Source organism: Girardinichthys multiradiatus, chromosome 4, assembly GCF_021462225.1.
Source record: "Girardinichthys multiradiatus isolate DD_20200921_A chromosome 4, DD_fGirMul_XY1, whole genome shotgun sequence".
Taxonomy (NCBI): Eukaryota; Metazoa; Chordata; class Actinopteri; order Cyprinodontiformes; family Goodeidae; genus Girardinichthys; species Girardinichthys multiradiatus.
This window is the reverse complement of record NC_061797.1, coordinates 979,902-995,676: the sequence shown is the minus strand read 5'-3', so window position 1 is coordinate 995,676 and position 15,775 is coordinate 979,902. Positions and strand designations below refer to the sequence as shown.

The 15,775-nt window shown below is 43.4% G+C and overlaps 1 protein-coding gene across 3 annotated transcripts in view; it reads left to right on the top strand.

Annotated features, from left to right (window-relative positions):
* The first annotated feature begins 5,463 nt into the window (after nucleotides 1–5,463).
* The window catches only part of ccdc102a (coiled-coil domain containing 102A), a 99,518-nt gene continuing 89,206 nt past the window's right edge, over nucleotides 5,464–15,775 (top strand). For 2 of the 3 annotated variants that reach the window (XM_047362977.1, XM_047362976.1), the window contains exon 1: nucleotides 5,467–5,715. The gene's annotated coding sequence lies outside the window, so the exon portion shown is untranslated. Of the gene's footprint in view, nucleotides 5,716–15,775 lie in introns of all 3 variants that reach the window. The other variant, XM_047362979.1, reaches the window with a different exon arrangement.

The following is a 15,775-nucleotide window of genomic DNA, read 5'->3' as shown; positions in this document are numbered from 1 at the left end:
TGGCTTATCGAGTGATTAGCAAAACGTGGGCGGCTGTTCAAAGCATTCCAAAGCTACCTGCAATGTTGGATGGAGTCTGTAGAGGGATCAACACTCAGACTGAAATGTTAAGAGAGCAGAATTGCAAGCTGGACACGATTCTTGAACAGAATCGCAGCCTGGCAGCGCTTGGACTCAAAGGTTAAAGGATATAATCTTGGAGAAGTTGTACCCTCGAGATCTGCGGAAAGTACCAGAAATGTGGGTATTTGGATTCGCAATTGAGACATACCAGTAAAACTCTTAAGGTAGTTGGAAATTCACAGCTGCCTGAACCACATTTATTGTCTTTCTAAATCTGGCACCCCAATGTGGCCATGGCAACTTCTGCTAACTAGCTATCGACAAAATATCTCCTGGATGTTATATGAACACGACGCTCTTCCCCAGCACTCCCCTACCAGCTGTGTGCCGATAGAACTATGCAGCCGATTGATAAAACTTCCACCTCTCTTCTCAAGGACAATGGTGCTTCTATCAGTGTTGACAGTCTAATTCTTGCAAACACACTCAGACTTATATATTCACACCCTCAAGATTCCACCTTACCCTTGATAAATCTGTATCAAGGGTATATTTTTAGATTTCTTAGAAGGATTGTTTTACAAACTATTTCATTACCAGTGAAAGCCAAACATTATTACTATTTGTAAGTTTGGACCTTTCTTCTAACACAGGATGAATTCCTTCCCACAGAGGACTTAATGAGCTAATTACCTCTATTAGAAAGATTGGATTAGAACCAGCTCTTACCAGTAAACTCCCAAGGATTATTAATGTCATTTGATGTGTTTTTCTATGTTTGATTTTCTGTATCATTGTAATGTTTTTTCTCATGTACAGCGCTTTGAGTGCCTTGTTGCTGAAAAGCGCTATATAAATAAACTTGACTTGACTTGACTAGTGAACAAGACCCCAAGATACTTGAACTCCTCTACTTGAGGCAGGGGCTCCTCTCCAACCTGAAGAGGGCAAGCCACCCTCTTCCGGTCGAGAACCATGGCTTTGGACTTGGAGGAGCTGATTCTCATCCTAGCTGCTTCACACTTGGCTGTGAACCATCCAGTGCATGCTGTAGGTCTTGGCTAGAGGGAACCAGAAGGACCACATCATCTGCAAAACGAATAGACAAAATCCACAGGTCCCCAAACAGAACCCCTCCGGCACTTAGCTGCGCCTAGAAATCCTGTCCATAAAGGTTATGAACAGGACCGGTGACAAAGGGCAGGCCTGCTGGAGTCCAACATACACTGGAGACAGGTCTGACTTAATGCCAGCAATGTGGACCAAACTCCTGCTCGCTTGTACAGAGACCGGATGGCCCCTAATAAAGGGCCCCTGACTCCGTACTCCTGGAGTGCCCTCCACAGGGCACCAGGAGGGACATGGTTAATGCCTTCTCCAGGTCCACAAAACACATGTGGACCGGTTGGGCAAACTTCAAATGAACCTTCGAGCTCCCTGTAGAGAGTGTAGAGCTGGTCCAGTGTTCCACCGCCAGGACAAAAACCACACTGCTCCTCCTTAAGCCAAGGTTCGACTATCCACTGGTCTCTCCTCTCCAACACCCTGGCATAAGACTTACCAGGGAGGCTGTGGAGTGTGATCCCCATGTAGATGGAACACACTCTCCGGACCACCAGCCTGGTCTGCCAGTCCAGAGGCACGGTCCCCGACCACCACGCAATGTTAAGATAAGATAAGATAAACGTTATTGATCTCACGATGGAGAAATAAACTTGTAACAGCAGCTCTTAGTAACAAGTAGGGTGCAGATAGTTATGAAAAAATGTGCAATCAAAGAAGAACAAGGTAGATGTGCAAAAACAATAGTAATAATAGAATAAAATAAAGTAGAATAAAATAACTTATGCACAATAAATAGTGGAGGGGATAGTGCTAAAGTGACAATTATTGCAGGTATTTACAAATAAAGAGGTATTACACGAGCTATTATACAGTAGAATTGAACAGTCTGACAGCAGTGGGGATGAAGGACCTGCAGTAGACCTCCTTCCTTTGAGGGTTTCTCAGTCAGCTACTGAAGGAGGTGCTCAGCTCCTCTACAGTCCATTGCAGTGGATGAGAGGTTTTGTCCATGATTGATGTGAGCTTGGCTAATATCCTCCTCTCACCCACCACTTCCACAGAGTCAAGTGGGCAGCCCAGGACAGAGCTGGTCCTCCTCACCAGCATGTTCAGTCTCTTCCTGTCCCGCTCTGTGCTGCCTGGGGCTCAGCAGATGACATGAGGTACTCTACCCCCGAAATCTTGCCACCCTGGAGCTTTTTGACCACCTTGGTGACTTCGGCCTGGATGATGAAGAAGTCCAACTCAGAGTTCCCAGTCTCTGCTTCCACCAGGGAAGGCATGATGGCAGGATTGAGGAGATCCTCAAAGTACTCCTTCCATTGTCCGATAATGTCCCCCGTCAAGGTCAGCAGCTCCCCACCCCCAACCCCACTATAAACAGTGTTGGCAAAGCACTGCTTACCTCTCCTGAGGCGCTGGATGGATTCCCAGAATCGCTTTGAGGCTGACCGGTAGTCTTTATCCATGCCCTCACCGAACTCCTCACAGGCCAGCGTTTTTGCCTCTGCTACTGCCTGGGCTGTGGGCCATGGCAGAAAACAAATCAAAAGAAAACCTAAACAAAAGTTGTGAAAAATCTGGTTCTCCTCCACCATCTGACCTGTCAGCTTTCATTCTTAACGTACCTGACATTTGATGGACTCTAAAGCCAGAGGCTTCTTACTTCCACTATCATACCAGCATCATATCATGACTTGTTGATTACTGCCCTTTCACACTAACCTCTATCAAAATAAAATGTTTTGAGCGGCTTCTCAGCAACCAGCTTCTGTGCATTGCAAGATCTACAGGTCCTTCTCAAAATATTAGCATATTGTGATAAAGTTAATGATTTTCCATAATGTCATGATGAAAATTTAACATTCATATATTTTAGATTCATTGTGCACTAACTGAAATATTTCAGGTCTTTTTTTGTCTTAATACGGATGATTGTGGCATACAGCTCAAGAAAACCCAAAATTCCTATCTCACAAAATTAGCATATTTCATCCGACCAATAAAAGAAAAGTGTTTTTAATACAACAAACGTCAACCTTCAAATAATCATGTACAGTTATGCACTCAATACTTGGTCGGGAATCCTTTGGCAGAAATGACTGCTTCGATGCGGCGTGGCATGGAGGCAATCAGCCTGTGGCACTGCTGAGGTCTTATGGAGGCCCAGGATGCTTCGATAGCGGCCTTTAGCTCATCCAGAGTGTTGGGTCTTGAGTCTCTCAACGTTCTCTTCACAATATTCCACAGATTCTCTATGGGGTTCAGGTCAGGAGAGTTGGCAAGCCAATTGAGCACAGTGATACCATGGTCAGTAAACCATTTACCAGTGGTTTTGGCACTGTGAGCAGGTGCCAGGTCGTGCTGAAAAATGAAATCTTCATCTCCATAAAGCTTTTCAGCAGATGGAAGCATGAAGTGCTCCAAAATCTTCTGATAGCTAGCTGCATTGACCCTGCCCTTGATAAAACACAGTGGACCAACACCAGCAGCTGACACAGCACCCCAGACCATCACTGACTGTGGGTACTTGACACTGGACTTCTGGCATTTTGGCATTTCCTTCTCCCCAGTCTTCCACCAGACTCTGGCACCTTGATTTCCGAATGACATGCAGAATTTGCTTTCATCCGAAAAAGGTACTTTGGACTACTGAGCAACAGTCCAGTGCTGCTTGTCTGTAGCCCAGGTCAGGCGCTTCTGCCGCTGTTTCTGGTTCAAAAGTGGCTTGACCTGGGGAATGCGGCACCTGTAGCCCATTTCCTGCACACGCCTGTGCACGGTGGCTCTGGATGTTTCTACTCCAGACTCAGTCCACTGCTTCCGCAGGTCCCCCAAGGTCTGGAATCGGCCCTTCTCCACAATCTTCCTCAGGGTCCGGTCACCTCTTCTCGTTGTGCAGCGTTTTCTGCCACACTTTTTCCTTCCCACAGACTTCCCACTGAGGTGCCTTGATACAGCACTCTGGGAACACCCTATTTGTTCAGAAACAGAAATTTCTTTCTGTGTCTTACCCTCTTGCTTGAGGGTGTCAATAGTGGCCTTCTGGACAGCAGTCAGGTCGGCAGTCGTAAGACTGCCTCCATGATTGGGGTTTTGAGTGATGAACCAGGCTGGGAGTTTTAAAGGCCTCGGGAATCTTTTGCAGGTGTTTAGAGGTAACTCGTTGATTCAGATGATTAGGTTCATAGCTCGTTTAGAGACCCTTTTAATGATATGCTAATTTTATGAGATAGGAATTTTGGGTTTTCATGAGCTGTATGCCAAAATCATCCGTATTAAGACAATAAAATACCTGAAATATTTTAGTTAGTGTGCAATGAATCTAAAATATATGAATGTTAAATTTTCATCATGACATTATGGAAAATAATGAACTTTATCACAATATGCTAATATTTTGAGAAGGACCTGTATACCAGTTTGCCGATCTCCCCAACCCCTCCACAAAGGATGCAATATCCACCATGCTACACAAAGTATTCTTCCGGACAATAAAGATACCTAAACCAGAATCCTTTACACTGATTTAGACCTGGCTTTTAATACCTTTTCCCATGAGACCAATTTGGAATATATTCTTGCTTGGCCTGAGCACTGCCACATGTCTTTGAATTCTGAATTTTTAAAAGACAGCTGATTAAAAAAAACAAAAAAATTTTTGCTCCTCGAGTGGTGCTTATTCTAATGCTGTTCACACTGTAAGCACACAACTGTGCATCCACACATGAGGAAAACCTGACCTTTAAATTTGTGGAACATGGGGATGATGAATTGATGTCCGCTGTTCATCAGCTGCAGCATGGCAGCCTTCAAAGGACAACGAGGGAAGCTGAGAAGGTCATAGGGTTATTCCTATCCCCTGCCCTTGATCTGTTTTAGGGCTACTGCTGGAACAGGGATCTGAACAGACTCCCCTCACCATCTATATGAACCTTTCAAAGTGCAACAATCAGTGAAACAGACATCAGGAACGGAAACAGCAGACTGTTTCACAGCTTTCTGGCTCCAGCTGCTCATCTGCTGAGCTGCTTTTAAGATTAAGTGCTTTATATTATTGCAGCTATTGTATTTGTTTTTACCTTTTATATATTTCAGCATTTTACACAAATATTTTAAAAATCACACATAAATTAATCTGGATGTTATGAATCCGATTGTCTAACTTGTAACACATTCCATCATCAGAAGCAGTACTAATTTTAACTAGGACGTCTTTCCTTAGCCAGCCAATGAGCGCTCGCTTATAAGCTGGACGCAAGACCCAATAGGCTAAAAGTAGTCCATCTTTGACATTTCAAAAGCTGATTGGACAGGAAAATTGTCCATGGGTTGTAGATCCTCCTGTTATCGTTTCTCAGGGTGGAAGTCGTTTCCCTTCCAGATTCCAGACTGGGAGAAAAAAAAAAAACCGTCTGAAAGCAGACAGTCAAATGGATGCCGAGCAGAAGACAACAGGGACTGGAATTGTTTAAGTGGGAATGCAGCAGGTCTTCTAGCAGAGAGGAGTAGCTGTGTTTCAGGGAACCTCTTTGTTGTTGGAGCGGTCGATCCAGACGAAGCCCAGCACTGTTGGCGTCATTTCAGGTTTGCCTCTTTTCTGTCTTCTTCGGCTTGCTGAAAATCATTTTCATGAAAACAGCTGGATTGCTGACTGCAGATTTTAGCTGTGTTTGAAATACTTAGGAGACCGAAAACTGATCAGTATGTGCTGCACACTACTTCATCTTGCTAACTTCTCAGTGCACGTCTGCTCTGGGATTTGAGGACTGAGATCCAGAAGGCAGCCGGTCTCTTTCTCAGATAAAACAGCATTTTCTGGAAGTTCATTGTGATTTGATCCTCCATATTTCCTATACGTATGTCTGTTGGAATTATTACAGCTGCAAGTATCAGGTCATTTATTACAAAAGCTACGAAATCGAAATAAGATGTTGAAGTGAAAGTTAAACATATGAAGTTTGTCATATGAAAACAGAAGCATTTATGCTGGAACCTGCTGAGATACCAGCAGTCAGAGGATATTAGTGCTGGAATATCAAAGTATCAGTTGTTAAGTTCATGGATCAAGGAGGTTACTGAACCCCCAGCATGGCTTAGACAACCGTTTGTGCGAATTTTTGAGCTTTAAAGGAAATGCCTCCCGAAGGCTTAATATTAGATGATAAACTGTTCATTATATCACATGCACACAGTTTCAGTGAGCATGTTGATAGGCACACAGCATAATGGTTCATATTAAACCTGGATTGCTAAAAATATTTTGTCTGCTCAATAAGCAAATCTTTTTAGTTATCCAGGTTAGAATTGAAATATGGTCGAGGTTTAATGTGATTTCATGTTCCAACAAATAGAACACTGCACTAAAGATGCATTCCATTTGTACTCCAATTTGCAAGTCAGTTAAATCAAGAGAACTGGAACCTCTCCTAAAACCGGAATTCCAACTTGACTTTAAAGTTCCAATACTTTATGCGCCTTTTTTGTTGGATATTATAGTGGGAGTCGGCATTACGTCTTCATGGAATAATTAAAAATACCACATTTGATTGTATAAACACATAATGAAAAAAAAAGTTAATTAACAATATAATAGAAACGGTTATTCTGACTGCTGCTGACGTAACATGCCATTTGATTTTCACTACTATAATAATGTTATTTGTAAGGTAAGAGTTATTTTGAATTTGATACACAGACTGGCAAAAGTAAATAAAAGCGGAATTTACTGGTAGTTTTTAAGTGTGAATAGCACAGAATGTTACGGAATATAATAAAATAGATGAGAATAGAATAGACTAGTATTTCTCCTAGAAATGTTGATGGGGGGGGGGCAAGATTAAAGCAACCGACACAAACACTTAAATATTACATGATTTGTATGTGTTGTTTATCTGTTAATAACAGCAATATAACAATTGATTGCTTTGGTCAATTTCTACATGTTCAACAAAACATTTCGACATAATTATTATTATTACTGATGATAATAATCCCTTTCATTCTCTATATATCTTTAGCTTTGTATTTATATCTATCTTTCTGTCAACATCTCTCTATCTTTATCTATAATGAGATTCAGAATTTTCATATCATTATTTTGCAGTCTTGGAGATTCTATGTATTATCAGTCAGTATGAGGTGAATCGAAATATTCACATTAAAAGGGAAACTGTTTTTACCACGAATGTTTGGTTTTTGTTCACCTACAGTTAAAACCACTGTTCATCATCAGGTTTTTCATATCTTTTTCTAAACATACGAGTTCTCTCGTTAGAATTCGCCCAAAACATTAATGTCCCTGCCAAGTTAGTAGTAGTAAGTAGTAGATAGTAGATAGTAAAATATCAGTTTATTGGCATCGCACCCAGAGTCTAGACTTGAATGAGATAGAGAATCTGTGAAATGAGCTAAAGATTAAGGAAATGTCCTTAAAACTCAGAAAACTGAAGAGACGGAGGAATTATGAGCAAAAAATAGTCTTTCTAGTCTATCTCCACAAATCTACAGTAAAATAATGAAATGTTTATTCTGGATATAGTTAAGGTGTTCCTTTGGTAGAAACCAAAGATAATTTTTTGTCACCTCTCAGGAGCTGGAAGAAATAAAATCTTGTAAATGAGACAAAAGCATTGTTTACACGTCACTTCGTAGCTCAAGAAATGGAGAAATACTATGTAAAATGCACAATGTTGTGACAATATTTGCAGGGTTCTCGCCAGCGCATTTTAGCGTAGCAGCCCCCTCCCCCATTAGACAAAATCTTCACCTCACCCCCCGCCACACATAAAAATTCCTGGTGAGAACCCTGTGTTTGTATACTTAGCTAAATATTCTTAGGCTACAAAGTGTCGTGTGTGTTTCCATGTTGCCACTCGTGATACTGGGAACAGAAAATTGTAGAGACAAATTACATAGTGTTGTGAAGCTATCATACATAACAAGATCTTTTTGTTTGTTTCATACAATGTGTAGAGCTGTTTTATGTACCAATGTAACTTTAAAGTGCCTGCGACACGCTTTTCCCATAATTGCAGAAATTGAAAGAAAACACCTTTTAATATTAGCGTTAAAGACGTGATAAAAGACAATTTTGACAGAAATAGGCATGTTTCGTTGTTAAATTTTGCAAGTCCAAAGTCGCCCAGAAATGACGTCTAAGGGGAAGTCGCCGGTTATTCATTGTGTGAGCCTCACAGATAAATGGTTTAGATGGAAGCCAAGTTGAGTCAAAAACAGCGTTAATATGGTGAAATGGTACATTTCTAGTGGTGGCAGCAATTTTACGATAGGAGCCGTTAGTCTGCACTATTTTCCCGAAGTGAAGAATGTCAGAGCTGCCTGGATCCGAGCAGGAAAACTGATGAAGGACAGATAGGCTGGTTTATGTCACAGTCAGTTGTGATCGGAGTACTTTTTGGCAAACTGCTTTGAACAAGAAACCTCTGAATTTGCAAGAGAAATTATGTCAGAGGTTGGGATATCTAACAGACAAAGGAAAATGTTGAAAGCAGATGCTATAGACACGCTGTTAAGTGCATCTGATGTGAAGTGAAAAGATCACCAAAGAAAAGGTTGTTGCTGCTGTTGCTAAACTGATCAAGGCTCAGCAGGTAAGAAGCCTTGTTGCTAAAGCACGTTTAGATAGGTAATGTTAATTATTTTATTATTAAAAATAATCTGAAATTATGATTATTAAAATAAGATAAATGACAAGCGCATACAGTATATTTAAATAAATGTTTTTCTAAAGATTCTAATACTGCTCCATGCTGCTCAGCTTTGTTGCCGGCTGTTTCACTCAGTGCCGTATATACTGTAAACCTAGATGTATACTGAAAGGGGGCGGTGACTTACCACATTTTTTAAATTTATTTATTTTTTATTAAAGCCTCAGACACAACATTTAAAAACAAATTTTTTAACAGAACAAAGAGATGAATGGACAATTCCAAAGACTCATGTAATTAACAAAAAACTATTGAAAACAATAAAAGAAATTACCAAGAATGTGTGACAACTAAATGTAAAACTTAAAGTGTATATAGAAAATCTATGAATATTCTCAGTGCTTGGCAGCACGGTAATGGCCATTGAGTTTTGTTTTTACTTAAAACATGTGAAATTAGATTTCACCTACACAAAAATGATCATTCATTAATAGGTGAGTTCAACTGAAGTAAATTTTCAGTATCATTCAAATCAGAAAACCGGATTCCCTTTGCAGTGTTAAGATGTTCTTCCTGCAACCAGCTGTAAAAAGACTGTATGGGCTTCTGAAGACGAGGAGAGTACCCTTGTTACTACAGTGACTGTATACCTGGACAATGCTCTGACTGTCAATGCTGAAAGCACTGAGAATATATATAAATATGTGTATATTTATTGATATAGCGAGATCTAATCCATCTTTAGTGACAAATTTTGAAAATCCGGATGTTTTGCTCATTCTGTTTCCTGGTTGTGCGGTATGATTCATGCATCTTGACTCCGGCCGTGCTCCGACATCCGACAAAAATAGGCTCTGGTCCAATTGGATGGCCGTCTGCACGTTGCAGCACTTGTGCTCTGCCATCTGATGAAAGCTGACTTTCTTCTTCTGACTCTGATAGTGACTGAAATATATCTAAAGAAACTTCATATTCTTTGTCTGTGTTGCTGGCCATTGTAGCAGCAATCAGTTTATGTGCGGGGGTTCCCCTGTGACGTCATAAAGGAGCTCAAAGGAGTAGTCTCGAAGTGCCTTTTTAGTGAAATTTATGACCATATATCTCATCAGATGTTCATTTTCAGCAACATGAATATACTTTTTGGAATATTTTATTAATGTTTCCTTTCCATAAATGTAACTGGATTTATCATAAAAAATTATTGTCACAGGCACTTTAAACCACTTCTGCCGTGATCTACGTTATTTAGAAAATACATTTGATATAATTAGTAAATTGATCATCCAGAGCTGTCACAGGGGTTCGTTGGAGGGGCGGGTGCCCTTCCAATCTAACGACAGAGAAACACTTCATACCTTTATTGTCATTATATAAATGTACAATATGATTAAAAAGCTGCTCCTCGGCAGTATATAAATTAAAAGCAGTGAAGAAGAAGAATTAATATATAATACATTGCACAGATAACTGTTATTACACAGTTAATATGTTGCATAAATGAATATTAAAATATTGCACAGTTGTTGGTGGAGGGGATTTCCTCTGGGGGAAGTTGTTGGGGCAGGGGGGTTACTGTCAGCAGTAGATTGGAGTTGTTCCTACTGAAGATGCTCTGGAAATGTAGATGCTGCTGAGCCGTCCTGATTACCATTGTGACGTGGTCTGTCCATGAGAGATCGACGGAGACGAGGACACCAAGAAACCTGAAGGGGGGGACCCTCTCCACACAGTCACTGTTGATGTAGAGGGGGTTTTCAAGTTGTTTTCAAGATTAACTAAGGTGATATTTGCTGGTTAATTAGTCAGACTATCTGCTGCAGTGCCAGCCTACAGTTGGCTGCTTTACAGCACTTTACAATAGGAAGTCAGTTCAGTTGAATCATACTGATTCCAAGACCATTACCTTAATTCAAATTGATCTTAGTTCTCAAGCAATGCAGACAGGTTCAGTTGATTATTCAGATTGGCTAAAAGGTTTTCTATCTAAGGAAACCCCGCAGATTGTATTGAGTCACTGATTTAAAGCATTCACTCCTCCTAGATGATCAGGTAGCGATATTGTAAAGGAAAACCCCCCTTTAGCAGAGGAAACCTCCATCAGAACCAGAACCAGGCTCAGTGTGAGAGACCATCTTCAATGACCAACTGGGGGTTTGAGAGAACAGAGCATACACGAAAGCACAGAAGCACATCTAGGAGTACTGTAATTCAATTAATTCAGTTTATTTATATAGCGCCAATTCACAACACATGTCGTCTCAAGGCACTTCACAAAAGGTACATACATTCCAATTAATCCTAATCATTGAACAGTGCTGTCAGATTCAGTTATTTATTCAAATTGGATAAAAAGTTTTTCTATCTAAGGAAACCCAGCAGATTGCATCCAGTCATTGACTTGCAGCATTCCCTACTCCTGGATGAGCATGTAGAGACGGTGGACAGTCACTGCGTTGACTTTGCAGCAATCCCTCATACTGAGCATGCATGTAGCGACAGTGGAGAGGAAAAACTCCCTTTTAACAGAAAGAAACCTCCAGCAGAACCAGAACCAGGCTCAGTGTGAGCGGCCATCTGCCACGACCGACTGGGGGTTACAGAGAAAAGAGCAGAGACACAAAGAGAACAAAGAAGCACTGATCCAGGAGTACTTTCTATGGGAAGGAAAAGTAAATGTTTATGGATATAGCTCCTTTAGTCGATTCACCTAGAAAGAAAGAACAGATAAACTCTGAGCCAGTTTTCAAGGCTAGAGTGAAAGAGAGCACATAGAGTTAGTCACAGTAAAACCTCAGTCAATTCTAGAATTGCGCCGCTCAAGGTGGCAGCAGGTTGGAGTAGCTCTGTTACTTTTGATTCTGATTTATTCTTTTTTGGGAACTATTCCTCTTGTGGTGGATACAGTTGATTTTTTTTTTTTTTTTTTGGAAGACTGTCCTCTCTGGTGTCAGATGCTGTGCAGCTTGGAGGATTTTTCCTAATACTTTCTATTTTTGGACATTTGGTATGATGCATTGCCATGGTAACGGGGTTGTTTCCTACAACCGGGAGCAGCTCAAAAGCTCAAATAATACTTCAACTACAACCCCAAATCCCCGATGAGTTGAAAAGGAGACGCTGTGGATGCAGAGCAGGAGCTAAGAGAAAAGAGAGAAGGAGGAAGTTCAAACCATCTCTTCCGTCAATTATGATGGGCAATGTGAGATCATTGGGAAACAAGTTGGATGAACTCCAAGCTCTACAAAGGACCCAGCCAGAGTACCAGGCATGCAGTATTATGTGTTTTACTGAGACATGGCTGCAGGATCATATCCCCGACTCCAGCGTCTCTCTGCCTTGCTTTTTAACCATACGAGCAGACAGAGATTTAAAGAGGAGCGGCAAATTTAAAGTAGGTGGACTGGTAGTATTTGTGAACCATAGATGGTGTAATCCAGGACATGTTACTTTGAAGTGTCATCTCTGCAGTCTAGATATTGAACTGTTGGCAGTAAGTTTTCGTCCATATTATTTACCCAGAGAGTTCACCAGTGTTATTTTGGCAACAGTTTACGTTCCACCTTCCGCTGTTGCCGACACTGCATGTGATGCCATCAGCTCAGTTGTTGCTAAGCTACAGACACAAAATCCCAATGCTTTTGTGGCTATTTGTGGTGATTTTAACCATGTTTCACTCTCTGCTACACTTCCAACGTTTCAACAGTTTGTCAGCTGCTCTACCAGAGAAAACAAAACATTGGATTTGTTTTATGCAAATGTCAAGGACTCATCCATCTCTACAGCAAGACCTCCTCTAGGCAAATCAGATCACAATCTTGTTTTTCTCTGCTCGAAATATAAGCCCCTTGTTCAGAGACAACCTGTTAAAAAGAGGACTGTGAGAAAATGGTCACAGGAAGCTGAAGAAGTTCTGCAAGGTTGCTTCGAGGCTACAGACTGGGACACACTGTGCCAGCCACATGGAGAGGACATCAATGCCATGACTGAGTGTGTAACCGACTAAATAAACTTCCGTGTGGATAACATCATCCCCACCAAAACCGTGAGATGCTTCCCCAATAACAAATCTTGGATCACCAGTGACCTGGAGGACCTGCTTAACAAGAAAAAAAGAGCCTTCAGAGAGGGAGACGGAGAATTATTGAGGAGGATACAGAAGCAACTTAAAGTCAAAATAAGAGACAGCAAGGAGGTGTACAAGAAGAAGCTGGAGAGCAGCTCCAGCAAAACAATATCAGACATGTGTGGACAGGGATGAAGATCACGGGCTTCAGGCAGAGGGATGATCGGACCGATGAAGGTCTGGACACAGCCAATGAACTGAACACATTCTTCAATAGGTTCAGTTCAGAAACAAACTCAGCATCCTCCTCTCCTGCTCACAGCCACACAGACATTCCACCCTCCTTTGACCCACAGGACCCACAGCTGTCCAGTAACACCTCAAATTTTTTATCTTCCACCTCAGCCCTAGACCCTTCTGCTTCTACATGTTTACCTTCAACCATATCAGAAGATGCTGATGCTTCCTTTGCTTCCTCCTTCCACCTGTGTGTCTCAAGAAGTCAAGTGAAGATTCAACTGGAGAGACTGAATCGGAATAAGGCTGCAGGTCCAGATCATGTCAGCCCTAGAGTCCTGAAGGCCTGTGCAGAGCAGCTCTGTGGGATTCTGCAGCACTTCTTCAACCTTAGCCTGGCCCAGAAGAAGGTTCCGGTGTTGTGGAAGACCTCCTTTCTTGTTCCAGTACCAAAGAAAACTCACTCATCAGTCCTCAATGATTATAGACCTGTTGCCCTGTTGGCCCACCTGTTGGCCCACCTGAGTAAGCAAACAGTAAACCAGTAAACCCTTCAGTTTGCTTATCGCTGTGGAGTTGGAGTTGAAGATGCCATCATACACCTGCTTCAACAAACCCACTGTCATCTGGACAAAGCCAGCAGCACTGTGAGGATCATGTTCTTTGATTTCTCCAGTGCATTTAATACAATCCAACCTGATTTGCTTTGTCAGAAACTCCAGAAGACTCAGGTGGAGGCCTCAACAATCTCCTGGATGAAAGACTACCTGACAAACAGACCACAGTTTGTGAGACTGAAGGGTTGTGAGTCCAACCAGGTAGTCAGCAGCACAGGAGCACCACAGGGGACGGTACTCTCACCATTCCTTTTCAATCTGTACACCTCAGACTTCCAGTACAAGACAGACTCTTGTCATCTGCAGAAATACTCGGATGATTCAGCAGTCGTGGGGTGGATCAGAGATGGACAAGAAGCTGAGTACAGAAAGGTGGTGGACTGCTTTGTGGCATGGTGTGGAAACAATCATCTCATTTTGAACGTGATTAAAACAAAGGAGATGATTGTAGGTGTTAAGAGAAATAGGAATAAGTCAAAAACTATTTCTATCATGGGAGAAGAAGTGAATTGAGGCACGTGACGTCGCCCGGTATGGCGGAGCCGGGGTTTCACCCAGGAGCCAGGCCTGGGGTCGGGACTCGTCGGAGAGCGCCTGGTGGCTGGGTTGCTCCTCTCGGGACCCAGCCGGGGCAAGCCCGAACGAGAGACGCAAGACCATCCCCCAGTGGGCCCACCACCTGCAAGGGGAACCGTGAGGGACCGGTGCAAAGAGGATTGGGTGGCGGACAAAGGTGGAGACCTCGGCGGCCCGATCCCCGGATGCTTAGGCTGGCTCTAGGGACATGGAATGTCACCTCGCTGGGGGGGAAGGAGCCTGAGCTTGTGCGGGAGGTCATGAGATATCGACTAGAAATAGTCGGGCTCGCCTCCATCTCCTTGAGAGGGGCTGGACTCTCTTATACTCTGGAGTTGCCCACGGGGAGAGGCGGCGGGCTGGGGTGGGTTTGCTTATCGCCCCCCAGCTCAGCCGTCTCGTGTTGGGGTTTACCCCAGTGGATGAGAGAGTGGCATCCCTGCGCCTTCGGGTTGGGGAGAGATCTGTGACTATCATTTCAGCCTACGGGCCGAGTGGTAGTGCGGAGTACCTGGCCGTCTTGGCGTCCCTGTCGGGGGTGCTGGATAGTGCCCCTCCTGGGGACTCCATTATTCTGCTGGGTACTTCAACGCCCACGTGGTAAACGACAGTGACACCTGTAGAGGCGTGATCGGGAGGAATGGCCTCCCCGATCTGAATACGAGTGGTGTTTTGTTATTGGACTTCTGTGCTAGTCACGGATTGTCCATAATGAACACCATGTTCAAACATAAGGGTGTCCATCAGTGCACTTGGCACCAGGATACCCTAGGCAGGAGGTCAATGATCAACTTTGTTGTCGTATCATCAGACCTTCGGCCGCATGTTTTGGACACTCGGGTGAAGAGAGGGGCTGAGCTGTCCAATGATCACCACCTGGTGGTGAGTTGGATCCACTGGGGGAGGAGAAAGCCGGACAGACTTGGCAGGCCCAAGCGCATAGTGAGGGTCTGCTGGGAACGTCTGTAGGACCCCTTGGCCAGGGATGTATTCAACTCTCACCTCCGGGAGAGCTTTGACCAGATTCCGAGGGATGTTGGAGACATAGAGTCCGAGTGGACCATGTTCTCCGCATCTATTGTCGATGCTGCTGCCCGTAGCTGCGGCTGTAAGGTCTGCGGTGCCTGTCGCGGCGGCAATCCCTGAACCCGGTGGTGGACACCGGCAGTAAGGCACACTGTCAAGCTGAAGAAGGAGTCCTACCGGCTGTGGTTTGCTTGTGGGACTCCTGAGGCAGCTGACGGGTACCGTGGGGCCAAGCGTGCTGCGCCCCGGGCGGTGGCAGATGCAAAAACTCAGACCTGGGAGGAGTTCGGTGAGGCCATGGAGAAGGACTACCGGTTGGCCCCGAAGCGATTCTTGCAAACCGTCCAGCACCTCAGGAGGGGGAAGTAGTGCTTCGCCAACACTGTTTACAGTGGGGGTGGGGAGCTGCTGACCTCGACTGGGGACATTATCGGCAGGTGGAAGGAATACTTCGAGGA